At 30.7% G+C, this 27,786-nt stretch overlaps 1 protein-coding gene across 3 annotated transcripts in view; it reads right to left on the bottom strand.

Moving 5' to 3' along the window:
* LOC144851133 (zinc finger homeobox protein 3-like) overlaps positions 1-27,786 on the bottom strand; it is an 84,564-nt gene that overhangs the window by 34,347 nt on the left and 22,431 nt on the right. Inside the window, exons 3-4 of one of the 3 annotated variants that reach the window (XM_078708675.1) lie at positions 26,905-27,001; positions 3,603-3,642 (exon numbers count right to left, since the gene is read on the bottom strand). The gene's annotated coding sequence lies outside the window, so the exon portion shown is untranslated. Of the gene's footprint in view, positions 1-3,602; positions 3,643-20,740; positions 21,391-26,904; positions 27,062-27,786 lie in introns of those variants that run through there. The other 2 variants (XM_078708676.1, XM_078708677.1) reach the window with 2 other exon arrangements.

Here is a 27,786-nt window from a genome sequence, read left to right as displayed (position 1 = left end):
GGGCCAACGTACAAGTAGTAGTGGACAGTAGCCAATTACTGTGGAAGTCCAGCAGCAAAAGCATGATACTAGGCCTACCAGTTTTTTAGTTGATTATAAGCAAATCTTTTTTTAGAATTATCTAAACAACATCTACTACACAAGACAGATAAACTGTATTGACATTTATACAGACTGTATAAAAATGTGCTCTCCGTTTGAAATGTAGAATGCTTAAATACAATATAAATGTGTTACATACTATATAAAATAAATCAATTATCATACACATTCATTGCACGTCTGGACGGGAAAAAATTACACTAAAAATGTTTTACATGTAGGTCTAAGTCAAGGCAACGAAAAATCAATCCGAGACGTTTATGAATTAATTTTAAACTTAAAAACTCAATTAACCAATTCAAGTAGAGAATTAGTATTGGTAAAAAATGCATCCTGATCCTGACACAAAGAAGGATTAGACAAGCTTAAGAAATAAAATCTAAAGGAATGTAATCAACTAATGAACATACCGTTGTACAAGACACAGATTCTAAAACAAGAAGCTCTAGCTAAATGCCTTATATTTTCCATGGTCACACAATGAGGCCTTAATCCCTCGTTCAACACTAATCACCTGGTCTGGATTTCATTTTGACTAATAACTAATCCCCAGATTAAATATAAATCTTCGGATTTAATCCATCATGCGATCCGCTTGGCCGCCTCCTCCCCGGGAAAGTAGTATACGAGTGGTGAATTTATCCCAGACAGCGATTGTATACTTAGTGATGCGTAAAGATTTTGACACATTCAACGTTTCTATTTGCATATCATTCAGAAAAAAATTGTTGTACAGCATCATATCATAATTTTTATTGCAATAATGTGTGAAAAAAAGATAATTAAGAGCGAACAACCTCAGATGTATGTAATTATTCAAGAATATATATTTATGTTGGATGGTGCATTTATATAAGGTCAAGGACAGACCTGCATTTACTGTCTGTCTTGTGCAAATCTTACATAGAAAGTACTGTAGGCTTTGGGGGTGGTACTGTAGTGATGTCAAAATAGTTAGAAAGCTTTCCTGGACAATGTTTCCCTTTTCTCAGTTTTTTTTAATGCCCAAATATCAAACAGGACTGTCCAGGTTTTTTTATTATCAACATTTTCCAACTTCAATTTATGTACTTTTCTTGCAACTTTAAAGTGTTTTATTATAAAACATGTACAAGGGGTGAAAATAAGATAAATACAGATAAAAACCTATGCCACAATATCTATAAAGTAAGATAACTGAAGAAATTATTAATTTTTCCTCTCATACGATAACCACTTTTCACAACTATTTATTATCTGATTTTTCAACCAAACTGATTTTTCCAATGTCGTCGGCTAAAGTGTTATGCCACCTATTATATAATTTACAAACTAATATAATCCAAGATTCATATTTTCAAGTCATAAACGACAGACCTTATTAGCTTTGATCACCCCACAAGACAATTACTACTCGGAACAAAGGATATAAGATATCGCAGAGAAGGCCTAGGTCTTACTTAATAACTCAACAATACAATAATTAGAACGATATTGCGTTTATGTCAATTTAGAAATTAAGCTCAAGAATAATCATATAGCATTGTGACCATGCCTAGAATATGGATGGATTATTCGCTGGCAATAAATTCTAAGTGCTATTGAAAGCCTGTTCAATTTTAATTACTCCTTTACATGTACGCTACATACAACAAAGGATTTTAGTGAAATACTAAATCAGATATACAATTAACATTAATATATAAATATGATTCTTACACATGAAATGCTGTATGGTGCGATTTAGTAGGCTCTATACATGGATCGTTCCCCAACCATTTACTTAAACAACAGTTTACAAAAGACTGGACATTATATTTAGTTCAACACTTCATTTTACTATATTTAGGCCCTGCCACACTACCCACCCACCTCCCAATACACTTTTTTTTTTAAATCCTGGATTCACCACTGGTCTTAACTAGTGAGAACTAACTAGAGCTAATAATCAAATCTTTTGCCCTGTGCCTCAGTGGGTCAGTGAAAATAAGTACCAGTGTCCAGATTTGAAGTTACAGTTTAAATTGAGTAATTAGTTCAAGATCAACTCCTCCATGTTTTTTGCAGTCACACCATTAAACTTTATCTCATGTTAAAATTATTTAATAGGCGACACTTCTACTAAACTTTGCGATTAAAGCAATTAACATATGGCAACTATTACTGATAAGAAAGAGTTTTATTTTTCCGGGTATTATTAATGAAGACCATTGTTCTTAATCACCCGATCTCTAATTTTCATTTAACTAAAAAACGCTTATCTTATCTTTCAACACTAGATACCTGTTTTTCATACCAGTACTCAGACCAATGAAGATTGTGCTTAAAATCAGCTTGTTTCTCCCTCATGCATCTTTTAACAAGTCTAAATAATTAGTAAATTTGTCAGAATCGGATTAGATCTGTTTCTTCTCTACCTATTAATCAAGTTATCCCTGTATAGTGTCGCTAAGATGACGTCGTCGTCGTACTTCTCAAGCTCAGTTAACTTATTATGTTACTACTACAAATTACAATGGATTTTCATGTGCTGGCCTCGATTTAATTTTCTAACATTCACACTGGGCTAGGTAGCTTTGTTTGCTTCATTTTAATTAAATTGGATTTAGGAAAGTACAGAAGACACCCTCTTCTGGGACACCTCTATTATTTAAGGGGACACTCCTAATAAGGAGACACCTCAGTCTTTCTGTAAAGTACCAATATGATTTTAAAAGGAGATGGTGAAAAAGGAGAACATTGCTTAAATATGTACCATAGTTTATAAAATCCAACAAATGAGACAAAATAGAATTAAATGTGCAAGTAATATGTTTAAATATTACTTTTTAAACTCATTTATAAGCTTGTGGTAAGGCCAATTTAATTTGCTAATTAACATAACACAGACCTCTACTACAATCTACTTATTTATGTTCTTTTAGGAGTACGCATGAGTTAATTGCTACTGACAATAAGGCATATAAAATATTGGACAGACGTTAATGAAATTTAAGTCATAACAAATCTAATTTCTTTGAGATTATATCAAAATGGTGAATCATTCATTGGATTCGGTTTTCATTTGATATATACTTAACTCACCGTTCCGAACCACAATAGTTTTACAATGTAGAAAAATTCACAAATTGTAAACATTTATGAATCCAGTAAGGCTAAGGCTAATTTTAAAGATATTGTTTTTCTAAATAAATCGAGTCATTCCTGTTTTGATGTGTAACTAAATTCAGGAAAACAAAGATTAGGCTGAGATTTTCACAAAAATCCTTCTCAACGTTACTGCCCTTTTTCTGAGCCACTCACTAATTTTCTCCGATCCTAACAAACAATTATTTAAGTCTGTAAGTAATCCATCTTCGCTTTCTTTGGACCTGAACTTTACCTGGACAGACCATATGTATTTCCTTAGCCCCAGAAGACCTACCGCACCTGTTCTGATTTAGCAACTAATTTTTCTAAAAACTTTCTGACATAATAACCCTTTTTTCATTTTATTATCAACACGACGGACGTGTACTTACTTTGTTTAAGCCTGAATGTTCACTGATGGCACATCATAAACTGCAAGATAAAAATAATTTTTCACATTTAAAAAAAATTTGAAGGAAAATGCATAACATAAAATTTATAATAAATGTAAAATAAAGATACATTTCACAGTATTTAAGTATCAAATATTCATGGACCTATACCAACTACTGTACCTTTCCCAACAACCTTTGATTACATAAATCATATAAAATGCTTGCATATTTATATCAAGATGACAATTTGTCACATTGTGTGTGAATTGGGTACAATGTTACTTTTAGTGAAAATTGTTCAATAATGTTTTAATAACAAAGTTAACTGTAATATTCTTCAAGAAATAATTATCTACCAAATTTGGTGAATTATCCGATTGCTCTTTTAATGTTTAATGGAATTCACAACAAAAATAAATGGTGAACGAAATATTTCAGTGTCAAACAATCACATGAAAAGGATGAACCAAATGTTAATTGTAGGTGAAAATTGTTGATATAATGCAGTTAAGAATACCAACATGATTCAGTGGTCTCCTAAAACATTAAACAAAGGCACAGCCGAAAACATTAGCCTGGCAATTTATTGGGCCCAATTAAAGCATGACCTAGTACTTGAATGAGCCTTCTCTTCCTGTATGTCAGTAAACAACTTAAAGGGACACCGTGAATCAATCGTATTATACAATGTACACATCAAGAATACTTCTCAAAAACTTTTAAATAGGATATACAAATATCACTGTATAGTATTAATTATAAGTATGTCACATGAGGTCTTGTATAAATCTAATCATTAATATTCACTAATATAACTTTCCTTATCAACACTTAGTATAATGACCTAACAAACATTGTTGTACTTTAGTCTAACCACTATTATATAATAATCTCTTGCCTATATATTATGAAACTTTGATCTGGAGTGAAGCCCTAATTTTGCCTTTTCTTTCAAACGATGATCACATTTGAAACAAACACGATGATAATAATTATTTGAGTTACAAGGTAAATATTGATTCGGCAGTTAGACACCGTGTTGCTTAGGTAATAGACAAAATTACTAATTGTAAACTCGTAACCTTTATTTTTATTTTTCGTTTTGCGCGTTTCTGTATTACAATGAAAGATATGGCTCTAAAATATAGAAAATTAATTGATTAATCAAAATGGCGGTTACAGAACTCAATTTCAGATGTTAAAATGTTCACATATACCCTAATAAGGTACATGATTTGGTAGCGGAAATGGTACTCCAAAAATATACTACAGTATAATTAAAAATATTGTATGCCTGCCATAAAGATAATCTATTGCTCTTGTCTTCTTTGCCCAAATCTTGTAACAATTCAACACTAAACCATTCTTAGGCCTTTAACGGGATATAAAATCGTAATAATTTTAACAATATTTATAAACATGTGTTATTTATAAGCCTATATCAATTATTCTATAAAAGATACAATACAAAAACAAGTAAATACAAAATGCCATTTGTTACTATTCAGAGGTAAAATAATATGCAATTAATTTAGGTTTATTTACATGTAAAAATGCTACAAAACAAAAATGTTAATTTACTGTTTTCACTGAAAATTGACTGTAATGTTATCAAGCTATCTATGTTAATTTATACACATGGGTGATTAAGCTCGTATCTCATTAGTATTGATTAAAGGGACTGTCTCTCAAGTTCATGTTATAACTGGAATTAAACCATTGACATTTTAATAGTAATATCAACATATTTTCTATTTTTCCTTATTGAGAAATGCTACTCTAATTGCCATTTATGTAGTATCAATAGGGAGTGGAAACAAGTGTTTGCACCTTTGCTACCAGGCAACCAGTAGTACTTACTGTGATGGAGAAAAGGGTGGGGTTAATTGAATTTAACAGAGTTTATAAAAGAACATATAATCCAAGCATACAAAAACATCCATAATTGTATTGTCCTATATTATTAGCTTATAAGGAAGTAGTCAGCTGAGAACGCTGCTGTTACTCAAACCCAAGACAAATCAGGTGACTAAACAAGTCAGGTGGCTGTACAGGTCAGGTGATATGATTTTCACCTTAATAATACCTTTTGGCTTACTGATCCAACTGCCCACAGGCAGCCAATGAACTTGAGAGAAAACTGTGTGATGCGATATTACTTAACCAATGAATATGAAATTGTCTGTGACCTCGGTCTGACGAATTGAAACACAGACAGATGATTAACATTTTAATCATAGGTGTTCAATTAAAAATACCTCTAAATAGGGACCACATGAAAAAACAGCATTAGGTAGACTATTGTGCTTCTACTTAGGGTATGTTTATAGTTCATTTGAGCTATTGGGTATTTAACACCTACAATACATTAAAACAGAAAGTTTATTCAAATACTTATATAGTTGTTACTTTACTAGTTTGGTATGTATTGCTTTCACTTGAATCTAAACATTGTACATAGTTTATCAGTGCTGCTTTTAATGACATGCACTTACAAGTGACTCCTATGAAAAGCATTTTGATGCTCTCAATTATATTACCTTTCAATCATAAACATGGTGGGAATAAAAGTGTACATAATTTGGAGAAGTTACACCTGTATGTTAATTACTTTTGGTTAATTAATATATAGGCGTTTTTTATACTCTCTCTAGACCTTTAATCCCCACTCCCTTCCCTCGTCCTTTCTACTGCCACCTTTCTTTCCTTTTAATCATTAAATAAAGTACTGCTGAAGGCCTTATCAACATAGCATGTTACAAAAGTACACTAATTCTAATGATGAAATTCTCCTAAGGTAATTTGATATACAGTATTAATTAAAATGACAATTTTCTGGGTTTTTTCTTGAAAATTGCAAAGACTTTAATTAAAATGAAAATGTTTGCAACAAAAACTAATTACTAAATGAACCTTATTTTTCTGCAAGCAAAAGGTAACACCGCTTGGGGGTGTAACTGTACAATAGTAATGTTTATATTAATTTTCATTAAAATTGAGTAGCTTTGCTAATTACTAACAGCCAAATTAGGTAATTGGTCTAGTAAAAAATATGTTTGGGGACCGAGTTATCAAACTGACAGGATTTAATGTTAAGAAAAAAATGCCAGCGATTAATGTTACATAATCAAGATTTGAACTTGGGTCTTCCATTTGAGAAGCTCTGCGATCTACCATTATACCACTGAGGTTCATATACCTGTTCACTTTACTTTTAACAAAACCGGAAACTTTTTACCATGGAGATTCAAAGTGTCATCAGAACTTTGGTATTTTATAGAAAAGTTTTGAGTTGAATGAAACTATTTTGGCTTTTATGATGAGTAATTAACAAATTCTAAGAACATAATAATTGGAAACTTCTCAGCAGTGATAACCATTAAATAACGATGTCAGTGGATGAAAAACAAGTTCTAAAATATTCTGTAAACTGGCAGATTTAAATATTCAATGTAAAAACAAAGAGGCTCTCAAGTTGGCTTGAATAACGTCAATTAATTGGTACAACTAATGAAGACAGGAAAGGCGCCAACATGCTAAATCACTTTCAATTAAACTTTCTCTGATTTCTAATTAGTACAAATGTTATAAGGAAACAGTAGATAGTAATTCCAGACAGAGGCAAAACAACTGGGGTAAAAAGATGATTCAAATCAAACATCATTAGTTAAATACTCACTCAATATTGTTTATAAACATTTAAAATTACTGTACACATGAAAATGTGGTATAAGTTCAACAAGAAACATATATTTGCAATCTTGTAAGTCTGTAATATGAATTACAATGGTCTAATAAGAACTCAATTGACCAACTTACATTGTTTAGTAAATTTAGCCAGCCTATTATGATGTGTCCCTCAGTTGATATTAATAAAGTGGAACCCAGAGCCATATACAGTACAGCTAGCTTTCCCAATACCGGAGCACCTTTGGGCTGGCTAAATATGTCTGGTTTTCTGGAAAGTCTGATATTCAGAATGTGTTTTTAATGGTAAAAATGAATTTGGGACTGTTTAAGACAGAAAAGTCTGGTATTGGGAGATTTGACTGTATTTGAAGAGTTTGGGATATCTCTATTGAAGGGACACCACTAATTAAGGACACAATTTCTTGAGAAATGAACAAGGTGTATATATGTTTTAACACTAGGGCCAACCCCTATTAAGATGTGTTGTCTTTGGCCCCGAACATGTCCCCTTAATATCCAGTTCTAGTGTTTAGTAGGAAAACATTGTTGTTATGGACTATCCTAATATTTACTGTAAAACTTCTAATACAATAGTATACTGTTTTCTGGTTACGATTACAACAAATATACAGTAGAGCTCCATTTAAGGGGACACATTTGGAACCCAACAAAGTGGGGTGTCCCCTGAATAGGTTGTTGTACTGTATACTGTAAAAGAGAAAACAGAAAACAATATGTTTTATAGGTTCAAATGTAGTTATATTACAAATAAACCCCTATTATATTCCTGTTTAAAAAGTTTTCTTACTTCCAAATAGCTGATTAGTTTGCAAGACATTCAAAAGAGTTTAGTAGAGCCATGGCATATTCTCACGGGTATTTGTTGAACTACATGGTTAGGCCATTAAATTAATCTCTGATTGTTTTAACATCTTCACTGCTAACAAATGCAAGAGGCAAAATATGGGTTAATTTCTATTAAACTGTCAACATGTATTAATTGTAAAGGAATTGTATTGTAGGAGAAAACAGGGTTGAAATAATGGTTACATGCAACTATCAAAGGAATAGATTGAACCTCTATTTCCTTTAGCCTTTAAATTTTGCAAGCCCATAATTATTCCTACCTAGCCCGAAGCAACATTATAAAACTACAAACTAATACATGAACATTAGGAACATAGTACAAATTATCTAGAGTTGTTTGTACATTATCAAATTCTATCAGCTAACTTTCTCTAGAAAGATGTGTTTTCAACAAAACATGGATTTTCTAAGCTAACTTTTTTAAAGGTAATTCATGGTGTTACAGTATTATTGTAAGGTTACAACATGTAAACCATGAGACAATATTAGGTGGGTAGGTACTAAATCAAGGCTTGTTTGGGTGAGATGATGTGTTTTTCAGCAAGAATGTAGGATCAATCAGGTGATCTATTACAATTTTAGAATCAACAAACATCATCTCCCATGTGCCACCTCAGACGCTTGAATAAATAATAAATATTTAGACAATGGAATGTTTTAAAAATGTTAGCCTCAATTATATAACTTGAAGTCAATGTTGTGTCAAGCTTTATCGCTCAAACACTGATGTAGGCAGAATAGTGAAAGATAATTATGAAATTGTTTGTAACCTACAGCATTATTTCATGTCTCTGGTTCAAGTGTAATCTATTAATCTTTTCTTTTTTTATCTTCAGCGCAATTTTTTTCTGTGTTATGCAATTGTCTGTGTATTTTTACTGTTTTATTTATATTTTTATATGATGATATGACAGTTTTTCAAAACAAATTTCTGTTAATTTCATTTCAATGGACAAATAAAGATACTATGACTATATCAATTTTTGAAACTAAGATGACATAATGCTTTAGTTTTGACAATAAGGATTGAACCCAGGATCCTACTCAGCCACAGTGCCACTACTTCTATAATAATTAGAATGCTTAGGGAAAAAAGCAGGAGAAAAAGTATCTTGCTGATGATACAAGCAATATTTCGGAACAGATCATCTCACATGCTAGTCCAATATTCGTTTATCATTATGTCATAACTGTACTTCTCCCTTCAACAAGCTTTACTAAAAATAAAACCTCACATTAATTTAATCTTAAGGACGAGATATAAGCACATAAAAGAGAGGCCAAGCTCAAACATTTATTTGAAGGGCTCCTCATTATCTTCAATCTTCTTCATCAAGCATCGAAATTAACATTCAAAATTTTCCTTTAATCAGAGATTTCTAATTAACAGTGCCTTCTGGTAATCAATATTTCTGAAATTACAGACTTAATTAGATATGGCCATGCAACAGAAATTACAGTTGAATCTGTATAATGTTTACATAATGAAAACCCATACGCTGAATTCGCGTTAGAAAATAGACACAAACAAAAATTAAATGAATTAGTGTGTTTAACCTAACTAACGCTCACACTGTCAACCATGGTTCTCCGTCCATTTACTGTATACATTACAGCCAAAATTGTCTTTCTCGCGAATCTGAAAATATTATGTCTTGGTTATTTCAATTAAATGTATTCGTAGCTATATAATAGCGACATTAAAGATCATCTCAAGGTTTTGACTTAATTTTGTACAGTATGTCTATCCTATCAATCCACAACCAGAAGCTGTGTGGATTTTGTGGTACCGGAAAGTAGTACCGGAAAAGACACATCCTGAAAGTAGACTCAATATAGATTTGAACCACGAACCATAGGATTGGAAGGTGCACATATAACAATACTAAGTTACCATTGGCCCATGACACTAGATAGATCAGAATAATTTCTATTTTTAATTTAATTAGCAATGATTGAAACATTCTTTCATTAATATATACTTTTTTTCAATATTTGATTACATCAATCATTTTTTTCTATTCAATAATTTACAAATTCTCATCATTAATTAGAAATCAAAAGTTATAAATATGAAAATATTTTAGTATTTGTAACAAATTAAAATACACTTTTAAGTATTATTGATAAATAATGGTGTTTTAATACCCAAATGTCATTATAAGTAAAACGAGTGGGAGCAAGATAAAACCGTGAGATTATGCGAGACTGTAATGTCCAAATTTAAAAAAGGATTTTTTTTTAAAGCATGAATTATTTCAATGTCATGGAATACAAAATATTTTTTCCATCCATTCTTTTTATTAATCAAAAGAGATAAGATTATGAATGTTTAATATTTGTCATTTCTATATACAGTAGAACCCCTCCTTTGGGACACCAGCCCTATTCAATGAAGTTTTTCATGAAAGAGGTAATATTTTAACACAATGTCAAAACCCTATTTGGAGACACCTCTATTAAGGGGACACTTTGTTTGGTTCCGTGCAACTGACAAATTAAATTATATACAGTCTTCATTTACATTCATTAAATTTATGCGAGAGCATATTCCTATGTGTTAATCTTTTAGATAATCTTTGCCAAAGTAGAGATTATTCTAGTATATCAGGATGGGTAAGGGATTATTATAAGTGATGATTAATTGAACAAGGTGTTTTTAAATGATTGTCTAAATATGATTTTTTTTACCTATTTTTTTTATACCATTATGCAAGAGCATATTTCTTTTGAAACATTTTTTCTAATACAGTCAAACTCTCCCAATACCAGACACCTTTTAGTGTATGTCGTTTTTTTAAAAAAGAAATTCGTATTCCAAATATGTTTCAATAGTAAGTAAAATTTGAGACCTTTTACATGATATTTCTTTCATTTTTCTGGTATCAGGCAAGTCAACTGTTATCACATTTAGTTTCTTTTTCTCTTGCATTCTCCATAAAGTTTAAAACAAAGTAAACAACACCAACAAGAGCAAAAAGGACAATTTTCCTTTCTGTGTGATATATTATTGTTTAGATGGATTAATTAGGGCACTATCATATCATATTTTATATCGCTTTTTTTGCAATGCTCTAGGTTGTAATAAAAATTATTTTAAAACAACATAATGTTTGAAACACCTGTTCATATTTAATAAATTTCTTTATGCAACATAAATTGATGTCAAAAATATAAATATGTTAATTTCATACCATATGTTGTATTTAACATATTTATTAAAAACTATAGAAATTATTAATCATGGGAAATATTTATAAAAAACATCAACCCAAATGCACTGTAACTATAGTATAATGCACTAAATGTAGTACAGAGGATTAAACACATGTAAACACATTTCCTAAATGTGGAATGATAATAATACACTACTTTCTTATGATCTATAACATCATACGGGAATGCGAATGGCACAATATTATTCAAATCTTGAGTATGAGGAGTCTATTCCACTATTAAAACATAGAGCTACACACATGATGTATAAATATATTATGCAACAAGAAAATGTATATATCTTCTAGACTGTTAATTAAATTAGAAATAAATTTTGAGCATAGTCTTCTTGTTAGATGTTTGTTGCTCGCAGATGATTTAAACTCAAAATCAATTTTGGACCTGATGTAATGGCATAACTTGCTTAATGAATCAATTCTACCTTACTCTGTTTACCTCTCAAAGGTCTATTAAAATTTTAATAATTAACACATTTCAATAACCATGTAATGTGCACACAAGAATAACATACAACTTGCATGCAATGGAATATCTATGGATACTGTTTAGATTTGATTTAAGCCCATTTACCACATTTTGGTGTAAAATTCCTCCAGTATTACAGGACAATTCTGTAATACAGCATCTCATGTGTATCACATGTGGTGCCTGTATCATGGAAGGTTAGGTATGTGTTGATGGTGGTCGTGATACTATATCCCATTATTTTTCTATGATACTGGCCAAATTTAGATATAATACCAAGAATTGTTAAGCCTAAAATTTTAAACAATGAATGAAATTTTTACTATGAAAAATATGGATATTTTAAAAACTGTATTATTCTTCCTTATCAAAACAAAGGCAAAATTCTCAGAAAACCCTGGGGAAAAAATAAATAAATACCAGTAACTACCAATTGTTTGGCTTTCTAACAAAGTACTTTGAATGTATTAATTACGGTACCTAGATTTACACCTAAAGAAAAAACTGAATAGATCATTGAGAAACATTCTTTTCTAAAGCAAAATTATTAGCATTAATTTAACATTCTAAAATTTAAATATATATTTCCTTTTGCCTTCATACTAATAATAAACTGTTTTTTACAAGAGTTCTGCATTTTCTGGTTGTTTTTTTTTCATCGAGATCTAGCCACTGTTAACCGAAACACTGTTATTTTTGTCAGTAAATTGCCTTTGGAATTCTAACCTATGTCATTTATAGGTTTTCTATCTATCAAATACTTATGCCCAAGTCTAGTGTAAAAGGAAGTCTTTTAATTCCCTGTCCCATATAATTTGTATCAGTACATTCGGATGATACATTCCAAGCTTCAACATTCTCCTTTAATATCTAAAATGCTTTATCTGGTTAACTACTATATCAAATTATCCTAACAAGGAACGACCTACTCACTTCAACACATCAGGTTAGACGACTTCTTTCTCATTTACCTTTTTTGGAATGCCGTTGTTGAATAACTAATTACTCGCAAAAGCCACTCCTTAAAATGAAAATTATATTAATGATTATGGATCTTTGTTTGGTATTCACAGTCGATCTGACGTGTTTTATTCTCACGTTATATAATTGATAACTTGTGTTCTATATTATATTTTAAGGCATACTAAAGTGGCCATGACCTAACCGTTATTATTAAGGTTCCCAATAGTGGAATAACTATAGCTTTAATAATTTAATTTATTAGGTGATCATTTAGAATAAAATGATCACCTATTGTTATTGTATAAAATCTTTATTATTATTTTTTTTTTTCTTTTTATTGTTTCTGTACACTATTTTGTGTAACAATTATCTCAAAAAGTTTAATGTCAATGATTACAAAAATTTCAGAATATCTTTCAAATAATATAACTTAATCCTAATAAGCTTTCCAGCGTGATCACTCATCCGTGACGACATTTATACGCCATTTTGCGAAATCACATTATCAATCATATCTCCATAATTCATTATCACATATTAATGAAATTCACTACACGTAAACTTCAGATCAAGGGTAAAAATATTAGCAAATAAAAACGCACGCGCACGTAGGTTCATGCGCGTGATATCGCGCGTTAAAAATTTAAAACGCTCAAAATTAAGTTTTGATCAATTTAGAGCATGAATTAGGCCATTTGCGTGTTTCAAAAAATTACTGCGCAAAAATGCGTTTTTGCGCGCGCGATACTTAAAAAGCGTAAAAAATATGAATTTTTTTTACAAATCGCATTCTACTCACCATTCTTAGTACATTCACCAAATTTGAGTCAGTTCCGACTTAAAACAACACTATACGAGCAGGTTAAAAATGACAAAATGCGCAAATTAATTGCATCAAAGTGCTGAAAATGGTGAAAAATAAGGCCTTTTTAAAATGAATATAAATCTTCAGAATGGCAGGTGACCCCTAATTTTTTTAACTTATTCGGGAAGCCATTGGGTTGTAGATACATATTCATGTACACATTAGACGTACAAAATGGTATGACGTCATCAAATGGCCACTTGAATTTAAAAATTAGTAATTTTTATCTTTTTGTGTGGGTTATCACATTCAGTAGAGCGCATCTCCGTTATTTGAGCCCGATTTTCGCAAAAATTTTAGAATGTGCTTGCTCAATTGATTATCTTTCTCATGGGTTGTAAACATTTTTATTTTGATGACGTCATCACGCGTAAAAACTTGAATAACCTAGGTCGTGTAATTTTAGCTACACCATACATTTGAATATCTAATAGCTCTTCAGAATTAAAGGTGACCTTGAAGATTATAACATATTATGAAAGCTGTTGAAATGTAGATATGAATTCATATAAAAATTAAGCCTATCGGATGTTGCGATGTTATAATATGGCCAGTTGAAGTTAAAACGTAGTTTTTAGATTTCTTTAGTCGAAGTTATACAAATTTCAATGAGCGCGCATTGCGCTTCTACGTATCAAATTCTCTTCCAATCTTTATATTTATTTGCTCAATTCATTATCTTTCGAAATTGTCATCTTCGAGTTTATTTTGATAATTCCATCATACCAACAAATTTGAACATGATGTGGGTCCCATAATTTTACCTATGCTACACTGTATATAGATATACAGTATATACTGTATATATTGTATATGACACATAATAGGTACAACTCAGCACTATAAGTGTATATGCATCATGTCATAGGATGGCGTACATCAGCTTTTTACGATCGTATGTTAACGTACGTGCATGTTTAAAAAATGTTAATTTCATTAAAATGATAAAAATGATCACCTATAATTCGTCAAAGTGACGAATTAAATTCTAGTTTAACTTAATGTTTATTATCAATGCAAAAATGAAGCAATTTACATATTTACAATTTATAGTTTAGATATAGAAATAGAATTTTACTTTCTGTAAAATTATTAATTATTGTCTATTTTAAATTGCCTATGTGGGACATTTTAAATTTAACTTCTATTTTTGTTAAATAATTGTAAGAATAAGATACCATTTCAATTCAATTGCATTTGATTGAGAAACATCACCATTTTGTCTCTACGTACAGACATGCCTCTCTCAACACTGAATGACCAGAAAATGTTGAAATAGTTTTAAAATGGGGAAAAAAAGGAGAAATACTTTATTATTTAAAATGAATTCTTCAAAAATTAGATTAGAATATCTTATCTCCTTGGGTTGTCAGGACATCCATCTAAATACATCCGCTTCTTTATCAACATTAATCAGTTGCCACGGTGATAATAAGTAAAAGAAACTCATTGAATCTTGTCTGAAGCATTTTTTAAAACTGGCTAGTCAGTGATTTACATTTTGTTTAATAAAGCTCATCAAGGTGAAACATCTTTTTTCATGAGAATGAGTAACTTTGTATTACTTTTTAATAAATAATCTGAAAAATTTGCATTGGACTGAAATTATAAGATATATTGTCCACCTAAAAAAATAATTTTTACAATTTGTGTCGTTGAATATTTCATTTCAATGTCACATAATAGTTATTAATTTTAACCAAAAACTGGATCGAAAAAAAAAATGTAATTTAAAACACAAAAATACCTACATTATCTGTCAGACAATGGTTTTTGGTTAAAATCAAGCGTTTTTTTTTGTCTTTTTAGAAGTGAAATAATTATTTTTGTTCATTTTATTTTCTACAGAAGCGAAAAACTTTATTTTAAAAAAAACTGCAAAATGGCCTATTTAAAATCTGATTTATTAATATTTATTTTTCATGTTTTTTTGGAGGGGGAAGGGACAGTACATCTTTACATGGAATAATCTGGGTGTTAATGCAACAATTTCTCATCAAACAACCAAAATAAACATTCTTCTGTCAAATAGTTGTTCTTGTTTAACACTTAAATGATAAAAACAAGCTCAAGATATCGTACATAAACAAACATTAGGTAGGTCAGAATTCCAGACAGTTTGGCCTTGACCACACTGCAAACATTTCACACAGGTAGGTTCCAACTTTCACCTGTTGACCTCATATCAATAATTAAATACAATTTAAATATTAATACATTTTTCCCCCAATTTTCTTTCACCATGTATCCAAAAGTGTGTAAATGGCTGGGATAGGCAATAGGAGTGGTACTGTAACTGACTGACCACATTTGGCACAAGGGGTTCCAAACCAGGACACAAACCTACAGGTAAATTTCTAGAAATCTTACCAATCTTGTTCTAACATTGGCAGTTTTCCATATATTTTTTCATATTTAAAGATGGTAATTGATCATAACAAATCTATCCTTCCATTTCAACCACAAGCTAATAAATTGTGGGAAGACAAAAGGAAAAGGAACTAAAAGAAAACACCACAATTAATAACACATATTTTCAATCCATTAATTACATTAAAATTAAATCAAAAACTATAAATAGTATATAAATACTTTGCAAGATGACTTGGATGTATGACTTTTAGGGATTATATATGATCAATATCTTGGGAATTTGTATTAAAATGCCATTGTTAAGAGAATCATTGACCTTCCAAGCAACTAAAAATACTAATGTAAAAAAACTAACAGTAATTGCAGTTAAAACAACATGATGTATATTTCGGGTATTGCTAAACTGCGCAAACTGCGCAAACACTGCGCAAACTGCGCAAACACTGCGCAAACAACAAAAAAAGCTGCGCAAACCTCCTTCAAAACAATTATTATTGATTAGAACACAACTAGAACTATATAGGAAGACAATTTATGAGAAAAAAAATTTGAAATTCCTTTAAGTTTGCCGTTTTTGGGTTAAAAACTTCAATTTTTGGGAAAATTACTGATTTCACAGCGCAAACAACAAAAAAAGCTGCGCAAACCTCCTTTAAATCAATTAATATTGATTAGATAACAACTAGAACTATATAGTGAGACAATTTATGGGAAAAAAAATTTGAAATTCCTTTAAGTTTGCCTTTTTTTGGGTGAAAAACTTCAATTTTTGGGAAAATTACTGATTTCACAGCGCAAACAACAAAAAAAGCTGCGCAAACCTCCTTTAAATCAATTAATATTGATTAGATAACAACTAGAACTATATAGGGAGACAATTTATGGGAAAAAGAATTTGAAATTCCTTTAAGTTTGCCTTTTTTTGGGTGAAAAACTTCAATTTTTGGGAAAATTACTGATTTCACAGCGCAAACAACAAAAAAAGCTGCGCAAACCTTCTTTAAATCAATTAATATTGATTAAAACACAACTAGACCTATATAGGGAGACAATTTATGGGAAAACAAATTTGAAATTCCTTTAAGTTTGCCTTTTTTTGGGTGAAAAACTTCAATTTTTGGGAAAATTACTGATTTCACAGCGCAAACAACAAAAAAAGCTGCGCAAACCTCCTTTAAATCAATTAATATTGATTAGATAACAACTAGAACTATATAGGGAGACAATTTATGGGAAAAAGAATTTGAAATTCCTTTAAGTTTGCCTTTTTTTGGGTGAAAAACTTCAATTTTTGGGAAAATTACTGATTTCACAGCGCAAACAACAAAAAAAGCTGCGCAAACCTCCTTTAAATCAATTAATATTGATTAGATAACAACTAGAACTATATAGGGAGACAATTTATGGGAAAAAGAATTTGAAATTCCTTTAAGTTTGCCTTTTTTTGGGTGAAAAACTTCAATTTTTGGGAAAATTACTGATTTCACAGCGCAAACAACAAAAAAAGCTGCGCAAACCTCCTTTAAATCAATTAATATTGATTAGATAACAACTAGAACTATATAGGGAGACAATTTATGGGAAAAAGAATTTGAAATTTCTTTAAGTTTGACTTTTTTTGGGTGAAAAACTTCAATTTTTGGGAAAATTACTGATTTCACAGCGCAAACAACAAAAAAAGCTGCGCAAACCTCCTTCAAACCAATTAATATTTATTAGAACACAACTAGAACTATATAGGGAGACAATTTATGGGAAAAAAAATTTGAAATTCCTTTAAGTTTGCCTTTTTTTTGGGTAAAAACTTAAATTTTTGGGAAAATTACTGATTTCACAGCGCAAACCCCCAAAAAAAGCTGCGCAAACCTCCTTCAAACCAATTAATATTTATTAGAACACAACTAGAACTATATGGGGAGACATTTTATGGGGAAAAAAAAATTGAAATTGCTGTAAGTTTGTCCTTTTTTGGGTGAAAAACAGAAAATTACAGATTTCACAGATTTACTGTAAAGGTTTGTGCAAAAATTGAAGTTTTTAACCCAAAAAAAGGCAAACTTAAAGGAAATTTTTCCCCATAAATTGTCTCCCTATATAGTTCTAGTTGTGTTCTAATAAATATTAATTGGTTTGAAGGAGGTTTGCGCAGCTTTTTTTGGGGGTTTGCGCTGTGAAATCAGTAATTTTCCCAAAAATTGAAGTTTTTCACCCAAAAAAAAGCAAACTTAAAGGAATTTCAAATTTTTTTCCCCATAAATTGTCTGCCTATATAGTTCTAGTTGTGTTTTAATCAATATTAATTGATAAGGAGGTTTGCGCAGCTTTTTTTGTTGTTTGCGCTGTGAAATCAGTAATTTTCTCAAAACTTGAAGTTTTTAACCCCAAAAAAAGGCAAACTTAAAGGAAATTCAAATTTTTTCCCCATAAATTGTCTCCCTATATAGTTCTAGTTGTGTTCTAATAAATATTAATTGGTTTGAAGGAGGTTTGCGCAGCTTTTTTTGGGGGTTTGCGCTGTGAAATCAGTAATTTTCCCAAAAATTGAAGTTTTTCACCCAAAAAAAGGCAAACTTAAAGGAATTTCAAATTTTTTTCCCCATAAATTGTCTCCCTATATAGTTCTAGTTGTGTTCTAATAAATATTAATTGGTTTGAAGGAGGTTTGCGCAGCTTTTTTTTGGGGTTTGCGCTGTGAAATCAGTAATTTTCCCAAAAATTGAAGTTTTTCACCCAAAAAAAGGCAAACTTAAAGGAATTTCAAATTCTTTTTCCCATAAATTGTCTCCCTATATAGTTCTAGTTGTTATCTAATCAATATTAATTGATTTGAAGGAGGTTTGCGCAGCTTTTTTTTGGGGTTTGCGCTGTGAAATCATTAATTTTCCCAAAAATTGAAGTTTTTCACCCAAAAAAAGGCAAACTTAAAGGAATTTCAATTTTTTTTCCCCATAAATTGTCTCCCTATATAGTTCTAGTTGTGTTCTATCAATATTAATTGTTTTGAAGGAGGTTTGCGCAGCTTTTTTTGTTGTTTGCGCTGTGAAATCAGTAATTTTCCCAAAAATTGAAGTTTTTCACCCAAAAAAGGCAAACTTAAAGGAATTTCAAATTTTTTTTCTCATAAATTGTCTCCCTATATAGTTCTAGTTGTGTTTTAATCAATAATAATTGTTTTGAAGGAGGTTTGCGCAGCTTTTTTTGTTGTTTGCGCAGTGTTTGCGCAGTTTGCGCAGTGTTTGCGCAGTTTGCGCAGTTTAGCAATACCCGTATATTTCTTGTAAAATAATAAAAAATCAATGTATAGGCCTACATTGCTGTCATTGCTATCCAATTTGACATGAATATATTGATGGCCAGTGGTCTAAAGGTATGGCCTCTACATAATAAAGACAGAAGTTTGACTGAATTGAATCATATTCATATTCGGACATTATCGTGGTCAGTGGTCTAAATTCGTGCCGCCTACATACAAAGTAAAGGACAAAAAGTTCGAGCCTCCATTGATTGTTGACTGTACTGGAAATTAGGATAGATTTAGTGAGGGGTAAGATCACAGATAATTTATATCAAATTTCATATCAGGCCCCTTTTTTTAGGATTTCAGGTGAAAAAGCCAATATTTTTTGTGTGTAAAACTGCTATAATTTATATATGAAGAATAGTTTACAAGTAACAATATTGTATTGTTACTGGTGACCCATAAAAAGGGACAATAAATAATAAGTGTATACACGCTTGTATCACATGCGATATTACATCATCGTGTGTTAACAATTATTTTTAAAAAGAGCTTTTTACAAGAAAAATATTTGAAAATACAGTTAAAGTAATGATTTTTTTAATTCATGAGACTGAAACATAAGGGTGGAGATAGGAAACTAGTAATCAATTCTATTTGGCCTAATATTATAATTACATATTAAATATTTCAGAATGCTAATTAAAAATATGGTATAAATAAGAATTAATCCAGATTCTTTGGATAATATATTATGATGATGATTTATGAGAGAGAAGAAAAATTAATGGTCTTTGACTCCAAGCAGATCGCAAATTCTACTTCTAAATGTACATTTAAAATTGGAATGACTAATTAGAATTTTATTCGTTCTTTCTCTAAAGTAAAACATTTTCTTAAGTTGTAATTACTAGTAATAAAGGCAGCACTGAATTCATAGCGTTCTAAAAAAAAAAATACTGCATATAACATTAATTTTATGCAGATATATTTATACAGTGTGTTTAAAGGTATTTATATTTCAAACATTCTTTTCAACTTACAAATGTAATAATGATCGTAATAAAATAATATTATAGAAATAAAACTTGTGTATGTATTTATTTGTTTACTATAATGTTAATACAGAATACTTACCTAATACATTTGCATGGAATTTGGAAATCGGTATTTAAATTAGGTTTTACATATGCAAATGAACATAAAAAAAATAGTTTTGAAAAACAGGATCATGATAAATAAGCATGTATGTAAAAACAACTTCACATGTAGTTTCACATGTAAATAAGTCATCCGTCTTCTAAGAAAATTAAAGACTTTGTTCAACACTAATTTTGCATAACACAGTAAAAAACAGCATTGAAATTCAGTGACAGTCACAGAAGATTAAAAATAAGATATATGTTACCATTATGTAAATGACAAGCTTTTTCTTACCTTTGACCAAGGTAGTGTAATTAATCCAATACAGAGAGAGTGAGATAATTCCAGCAGAGAATCAAATGAAATCATTCAGTATAATGAGCAGGTAAGATAGTGGGAGAGCAAGTGAGATACCAAGGAATGCTGACTTCCTTGTGTCCTTGTTCTAATGCCAATTAAGCAAATCAGAACAAGTTAAACACAGGCCACTCTTTGAAATCATCCCAGGCTAGAACCAACCAGGGGTGTAAAATAATGCCTTGATTCAGATGAATAAACACTACCTGCCTTAGGCCTAAGCACCAATTATCACTCTCTGGTACAATCACGCCGTTCCCCAATCAGAAGCGTTGTATTTATTTACATTTGCTAACACCCAGAACTGGAATAATGGCATCATCATTACCTTCTTGTTGATTTTGTTTCTACCGTTCTAATCATATGCAAATCAAATTGCTTCCACTATTTAATCAACAATTATCTCTTAGCTAGGCTTACATTATCTTACGATGGCAACCAGGGTATACATTACACTTTCTTTTTACAATTTGCATTCAATTTTTTTACCCGACTATCAATTATAAAGACTCCTAGCAATCTCTAATTATAAATACAATTACTTTCCTAGATAAACATAATTATCTTGAAATCTTTATTCTAGTTTTCACCATTCAACTGAAATATTGTGTATACTGTAAAAATAGAAAATAATTTCAGTTTAATGAAGCAATGATCTGTGATTAAGGTTTAGTTTTTTTTCCTAAGAATAAACATTTTTGGAACTTTGGACATGAAATGTTGCAATTTAAACATTTCTACCTACCATTTCTACAACTTTAAAAACATTAAATAAATACTGGACTACTGCAATTAATACAAAAGAACTAGAACTGAAATGAAAATTAAAACAGAGACAAATAGATTTAAATTATCTTGGAAGTTTGCAACATATCGACAAAGACCCAGGTGATACAAGGTTAGGTAGCGTTTAATGACTTGTTGATTTCTTAGTCACCATAGATATAATCTTAACGAAGTAAAATTAAGCAATTAATGGAAGGTCATCTCATGTCCAGATGGCTATTTACCTACTGTACAGTTATTATTTTTATTAGACCATTAGGTCATGTTAATACCTAAAATATGTTTTATATGTTAGTTGTTACTGATTGAAAATGTGTCCAAAATTTACAGTGACATAAAATTATGATGTCAACTTTCCCGAAACACCTAGAAAGCCATAAGCCCACCCAAGACCCTTACAAACACCAAAATGAAAATGACTTTTCAGAAAATTAAACTGGTTATTGTGGCCTAACCAGCTAATTGGCTAGTCTTTAGAGAGGATTCCTTCTCCAAAAGAATTCTGTCAAAATTATCGCGTCACTCCATTACTGCATGCAAGAACTAAACTCTTTTTTTTTTCTATTCCTCACCATTCAAACAATATTATCTAATTTGTGTCTCTACAAAAAACTTAGATTTTAACCAAAAAAACGAAATTAAACAGTCTTGCTGTACTTGCCTATAAATGTTATCGTCCAAAAATGTGAACATACACGAGAACCTTCCTCGGCTACTGGGTCTGTTTATGAGAATGCAATTCTAACTGTACATAGTTAGTTAACTCGGAATAAACCCCATTGTTCCTTCACCCCACTTTAAACAATCAATGGTTAATGAAAACTAGAAAGACAATTAAACTGTTGGACAATTGGTACAATTGTTTGTATTCCAACCTTTATTATTTAAGATCGTTTCTTTCATTAGAGGGATTAAGCTATTGTTCCTAACTAGGATCAGTGGAAGGATTAGGACTACAGTTAACTTAATTTGCATATGTAAATCAGTTGGGTTGCAATTGATTAATGCATCGTTCATTTTCATGACTATCATCTGCGTATGAATTATGTTTCTTGCGTTCCCAGTATTTTAAAATTTGTGTGTGTATAAAGTGATGACCTTTTACAGTACACAAAGTGCGGAGCAGATGGACGTTTTCCGTTAAGATAGATACAGATTCTGGGCAAGTTAGGCGGATTTCAGCTTAACATCAACCGCTTTTTTAATTTTGAAATATTTTGAATCTGTTAATAAATAAGCCATACAGGCATTCAACTTTTGGAACTGGCTAAGCTATAACAAGTTAAAGGAGAGTTATGGTTTCTTATGGAGAGGGATACTGGAACCTGGTCTTAACATAAACTGGGTGACCACACCCAGAACAAACAAACACATGTATCTGTATCTTTTTCCATTGTGAAAAATTCTTAGTAGAAGTTGTAATGATAAAACTATTGTGAACATATTGTAAGATCATTAATATAAAAAAAACTTATATTTACATTTTTTGTAAAATGAAAAGATAGTTTGACCATATTTATCATTACCATGTTTTGTTTCATAAAAACCACAGAGCCTAGTGATACTTTTCCACACAAAGTAAAAAAGTAATTACCTTTGAATGAGTAATTACTTTTTCATAATCCACCATCATCGCTGGAATTTATATGCCGTGTCATAGGTCATAGACAATAAAGGTATTTTGCCTTCCAGCTACAATCTTTGGGCGTAACATACTAATGACTAGATCTATAGTTGTATATAGTAAACTTGTATCAGATCCATTCTATTGCCAAGTAAATTCAATTTGTAATGTGTGTACTTTAAAAAGTGAGGGCTGGCTCACCAATGGTCCTATAAAAAGTGGCCGTATAAATTCCTTTTTTATACAAGTTTAATATATTGAGTGTATTAATGTCTAGACTAGTAATTGTCTTGCATGTTTTAACTATCCGTTTGCAACAGTTCAACTTGCTGCATGGGTGATACAACTATAGCTAGCGAACCTGGTAAAAATGCCTGGATTAAGCGTTTTCTCTCTGGGGCTGGAAAAGCTACAAAGTTAAATAGCTTTAGCAGGCAGAGATCATGCAACTACCTAATTAAATACAGACCAAAACCGCTAATTTGCATTTGAAAAACAACTATAATGCTGAGGACCTACTCGAACTATTTAGTCTGTGTCAACTCTCACACTTGATTAACTCTCATTTGCATATGTAAATGTGTTAATTAAATGTCGCAATCAATAGATATCTGTACAGCTGCTTTTGCATGTTGTTAATTTGTGTTAATCACTTTAAAAAAAAATTAATGTGTGACCAAGAAGAATATATAGTAGATAGATTTAAAGGCTGATGTACAGTGTGTAGACACAAAGGCCACTCCTTCATTAGTATGGTGGCTTTATTCTAGTTATAAATGCTAATAATAGAAAGAAGTATACAAAAGCTTGGTCAATGGGTTATCTTCAACAAACATCTTTGAAATGTGAATTTTTATTTTGTAAATCAATAATTAAATTGTCAGTGAAGAGCATGAGGGCAGGTTTACCTAGCCTAAATATCTACCAACCAGTCAAAATCTTTCCACTTACCTAAATTCCCCATCCCTATCCTAGCCCAATCTCTTCCATCCCACCACGCCTAGTCTTATTCTCTTTCCCCTAGCCTACAATCTGTTAAACAGTCATCAATCCTAGGAAGCCTCTTTAGAATTTATCAAATTGTAATTATACGCCACACTAAATTTATTGGCAACCACCCTATGTTTTCAAACCCTGCCATTCAAATTACCAATTAACTGATTTGGTAAAAACCCAATCACTAGTTGTGAAATTTTTTAGTATAATTTTATTACTTATTATTTCACGCATAGCCAATTTATTTCATTTAAAATGGATTTAGATCATTTTAAAAGATAAAACTTATTTGCATAAAAGAAGTGGCCTGGATTATCAAAGACAATAGCAACGACTAAACAATAGGTAATTTCCTCAAGCCTATCAACGTTGAGTTGGTAGCTAAAGCTTCTTTACCATAATAAAAGCAACAGGAATAAAAGAAAAGATTGCTAAATGAAGCCCCACAGTATAAAGTTGTAGTTGATTGACCAAGATAGAAAACAATTATGTCGATCAACGGTATAATCATAGCACTGTTTAGGCCTACAAGACCGGGAATGAAGCTTTCGATTACATTGTAAAAATGGATATTTGAAACCTCTAACTAATAGGAAGTGTAATATGAAAGTTCATAAAAAGTTATTTAATAAGTTTCTATTCCTTGACTAAACAACTTATTGTATATAATAAAGATTTAGTCAATAATTATGTATTACTTGGAAAAGATACATTCATGTTATTTTATGCCATTTTGTTTAAATTATACATTTTGTTTCAATTTATCATAAACTAATGCACGGTAACCGGAACTTGACGGAACTTGAATGCTTCCTATTCTACCATTTCAGTAACCACCTCAAATAAGTAGAACCATTTAATTCATTAGCAACAAAATAGATATGGTATACTTGTATCAAATGAAACAAATGTAAAGCATTCAAATAACGTTTTTAGATATAAATATCTAATAATGGCCACTACACTTTAGTTCAATTTTACAACCAAGTAATCAAGTATGGTAACTTCCTATATACACTGCCATTAACTTAAGAAGGGCGTCATAAACTTCAAAAGAATTGTGGTAAACGATTTCCCAAGCGACTGACAATATGCAATCAAAAAGTAACCCTTGGGGTGTCCTTCTACAGAAAATCCTGGGCTGTCTACATTAATTGGAATTTCATACTAAAATGAATTAATAAACACTTTTTTTTGTAAGAAATATGTTTTTTCTAAGGACAGTCATGCTGAAATCTATTCTTTCAGTCTGTTTCATGTTTGACATTTTATAAATCATGTAATTTAAAATGTAGTTTAATGGAAGCACCATTAATTCTTTCATCAACTTTTATTCTTTGAAACTAATTAAAAACCTAAGTGCATATTGATTGACATAAAATATTATCGCATTTACTGAAACAGGTGAGGACTAACTAATTTAGTTAAATATATTTTGAAGTAGCTTCAACCTTGGACAAAATGGATTCTAATCTACTTTTGAGACTTATGTAATTACATAAACTTGCTTAATGATTAAATTACCAGGATGCAACCTATCTTAAAAAGTTAATTAACAAGATGTCGTTAAGAGTACATGGCTATCTTGAAAAAACAAATCTGGAATAAACAATTGTCAGTCTGTCTGTCAGTCCAAAAAGATTGGCAAATCAAATTCCAACCCCACTCCTCTCATTATTTACCACCTAAATTTCAAAAATTACAATGCAAAAAGTAAGACATAATAGTTAGTTATCAATTTTACAATTGTTAAGGCTGTATGTATTTCAAAATCCTGATTCCTCCACTAAAGAATAGCCATTTTGTTTTGGTACATAAAACAAAATTGAATTATCAGTTAGGAACCCATTTGATCTCAAAACAGAGGTTTGTAAATCATTAATTGCGGAAAAATAATAGTTTTAATGAGCGAGAGAAAAAGCAATTGAGAAAAACGCAGCGGAAGGACTGGATCCACAAGCTGGAACGCACACCTGTGTCCAAGATTCATGACTCATATTGTAAGTTCACAATCTGGAATACATAATAAGGTCTGCTAAAAATTGAAAGTAGACTAACATCCACAATCAATGAAAAACAAAAATCGTTTTTATGAATTTTCTACCATAATTATGTTTTCTTTTCTTTAGGCATCATCTATAGCTAGTTTTCACACATTAGTCCTACCAAACTTTGCTTACAATTACCTTTGCCATTTTCTAGACCACAGCTACCTGATGCAATATCTTTCCCGACAAAAATATAAAAGAAGCTCAACAGTTCTTTTTAGAACTACAAACATTTTTTACAATTTCATATCATTATATTGATTTTCGCCATCCAAACATTAAAACAATATATCATCTAGATGCTTATTTTCACTGAAAAAAATAGTTCTACTATATTTTTATTGGTGTCTCTTTTTACTATACAATTTAAAGTACTAGCATAATTTCAAAGATTAATTACACACTTTCACATCCAGTAGTAATTTTTAACAATAAAAAAAAATATTTCAAAGATATGGATATGACCATAATATATAAGAGCATATACTGTACTCAAGATTAGTATTGCTTGATTAGGTACGGAAAGTGCCACGAGACAATCTCTATCAACGAGTCTTTAAGTGGGCAACAAATAAAAAATATATAAAAACAACCTAACTAAAAATAAAGTTTTAAATGATCACTAATTATTTAAGTTTTATAAATACCTGAACTTTCTTGTGAAACCATGCATATACGTTTCCGTTGAAATTAAGAGCAATTTATCAACATTCTGTACTTTGTGAATTAAATTTCTGCCAAAATCTGAAAATAATAATATTATATAATTAATTGGGAAAGAATATCAGTGAATAGGAAGGATAAATTAATTATTACGAATGATTGACTAAATACATGGGTGACTAAAGACGTTAATGGATGAATGGAGAAATTAAACAATTAACAAAATATGATAAAGTTAATGACAAAACAAATAAAAGATTTTAATGAATAAATCTTAAAAGTTCAGCTTACTGTTTCAGTGTTTGAAAAAAAAAAAAATTTTACAATTAATGAAATAAAACAGAAATGAACATTTCAAAAGATCAACTGGGCCAAAAATATAGACCTCAGCCTGGGAAAAATGTTCTTGTTGGTTAGAAATCAAGGTTGGTAAGGTTTCAACTTTTATCACTTTTTCACAGAGGCCTTTGACAACCCTGTGGCCCGCAAAGAGATTGTTCCTTTTCTTGCGACTGCACCATTTTATTTCTGCTGTCTATGGAACTGTAAATATTTTTTTGATGTTTAATGAAGAACTGTATTATTCATTCATTAAACTGTCCAACATGCAAGTTTTGAATAACTTTTGTTAATGTTTATAGATAAAAACAGATGCGTTCCTACTATTGTTTATGATTAGTGTAATAATTCACAATATTCAGCAATAGAGCAATTATCAAGGGTTTTAGAAATTTAAGTAGAGTAATGACAACCTCCCAGATGGGGCTAGCTATCTACCTAAAATAACCCATAAAGTTACTGGCCTGGTATCAAGCCTTTTCCTAATTGGTCAAAAATCTCATTAATTTATGTTCCATCACCAAAGG

The sequence above is a fragment of the Antedon bifida genome, chromosome 8, assembly GCF_963402885.1.
Source record: "Antedon bifida chromosome 8, ecAntBifi1.1, whole genome shotgun sequence".
Taxonomy (NCBI): domain Eukaryota; kingdom Metazoa; phylum Echinodermata; class Crinoidea; order Comatulida; family Antedonidae; genus Antedon; species Antedon bifida.
This window is presented reverse-complemented; position numbering and strand designations above follow the sequence as displayed.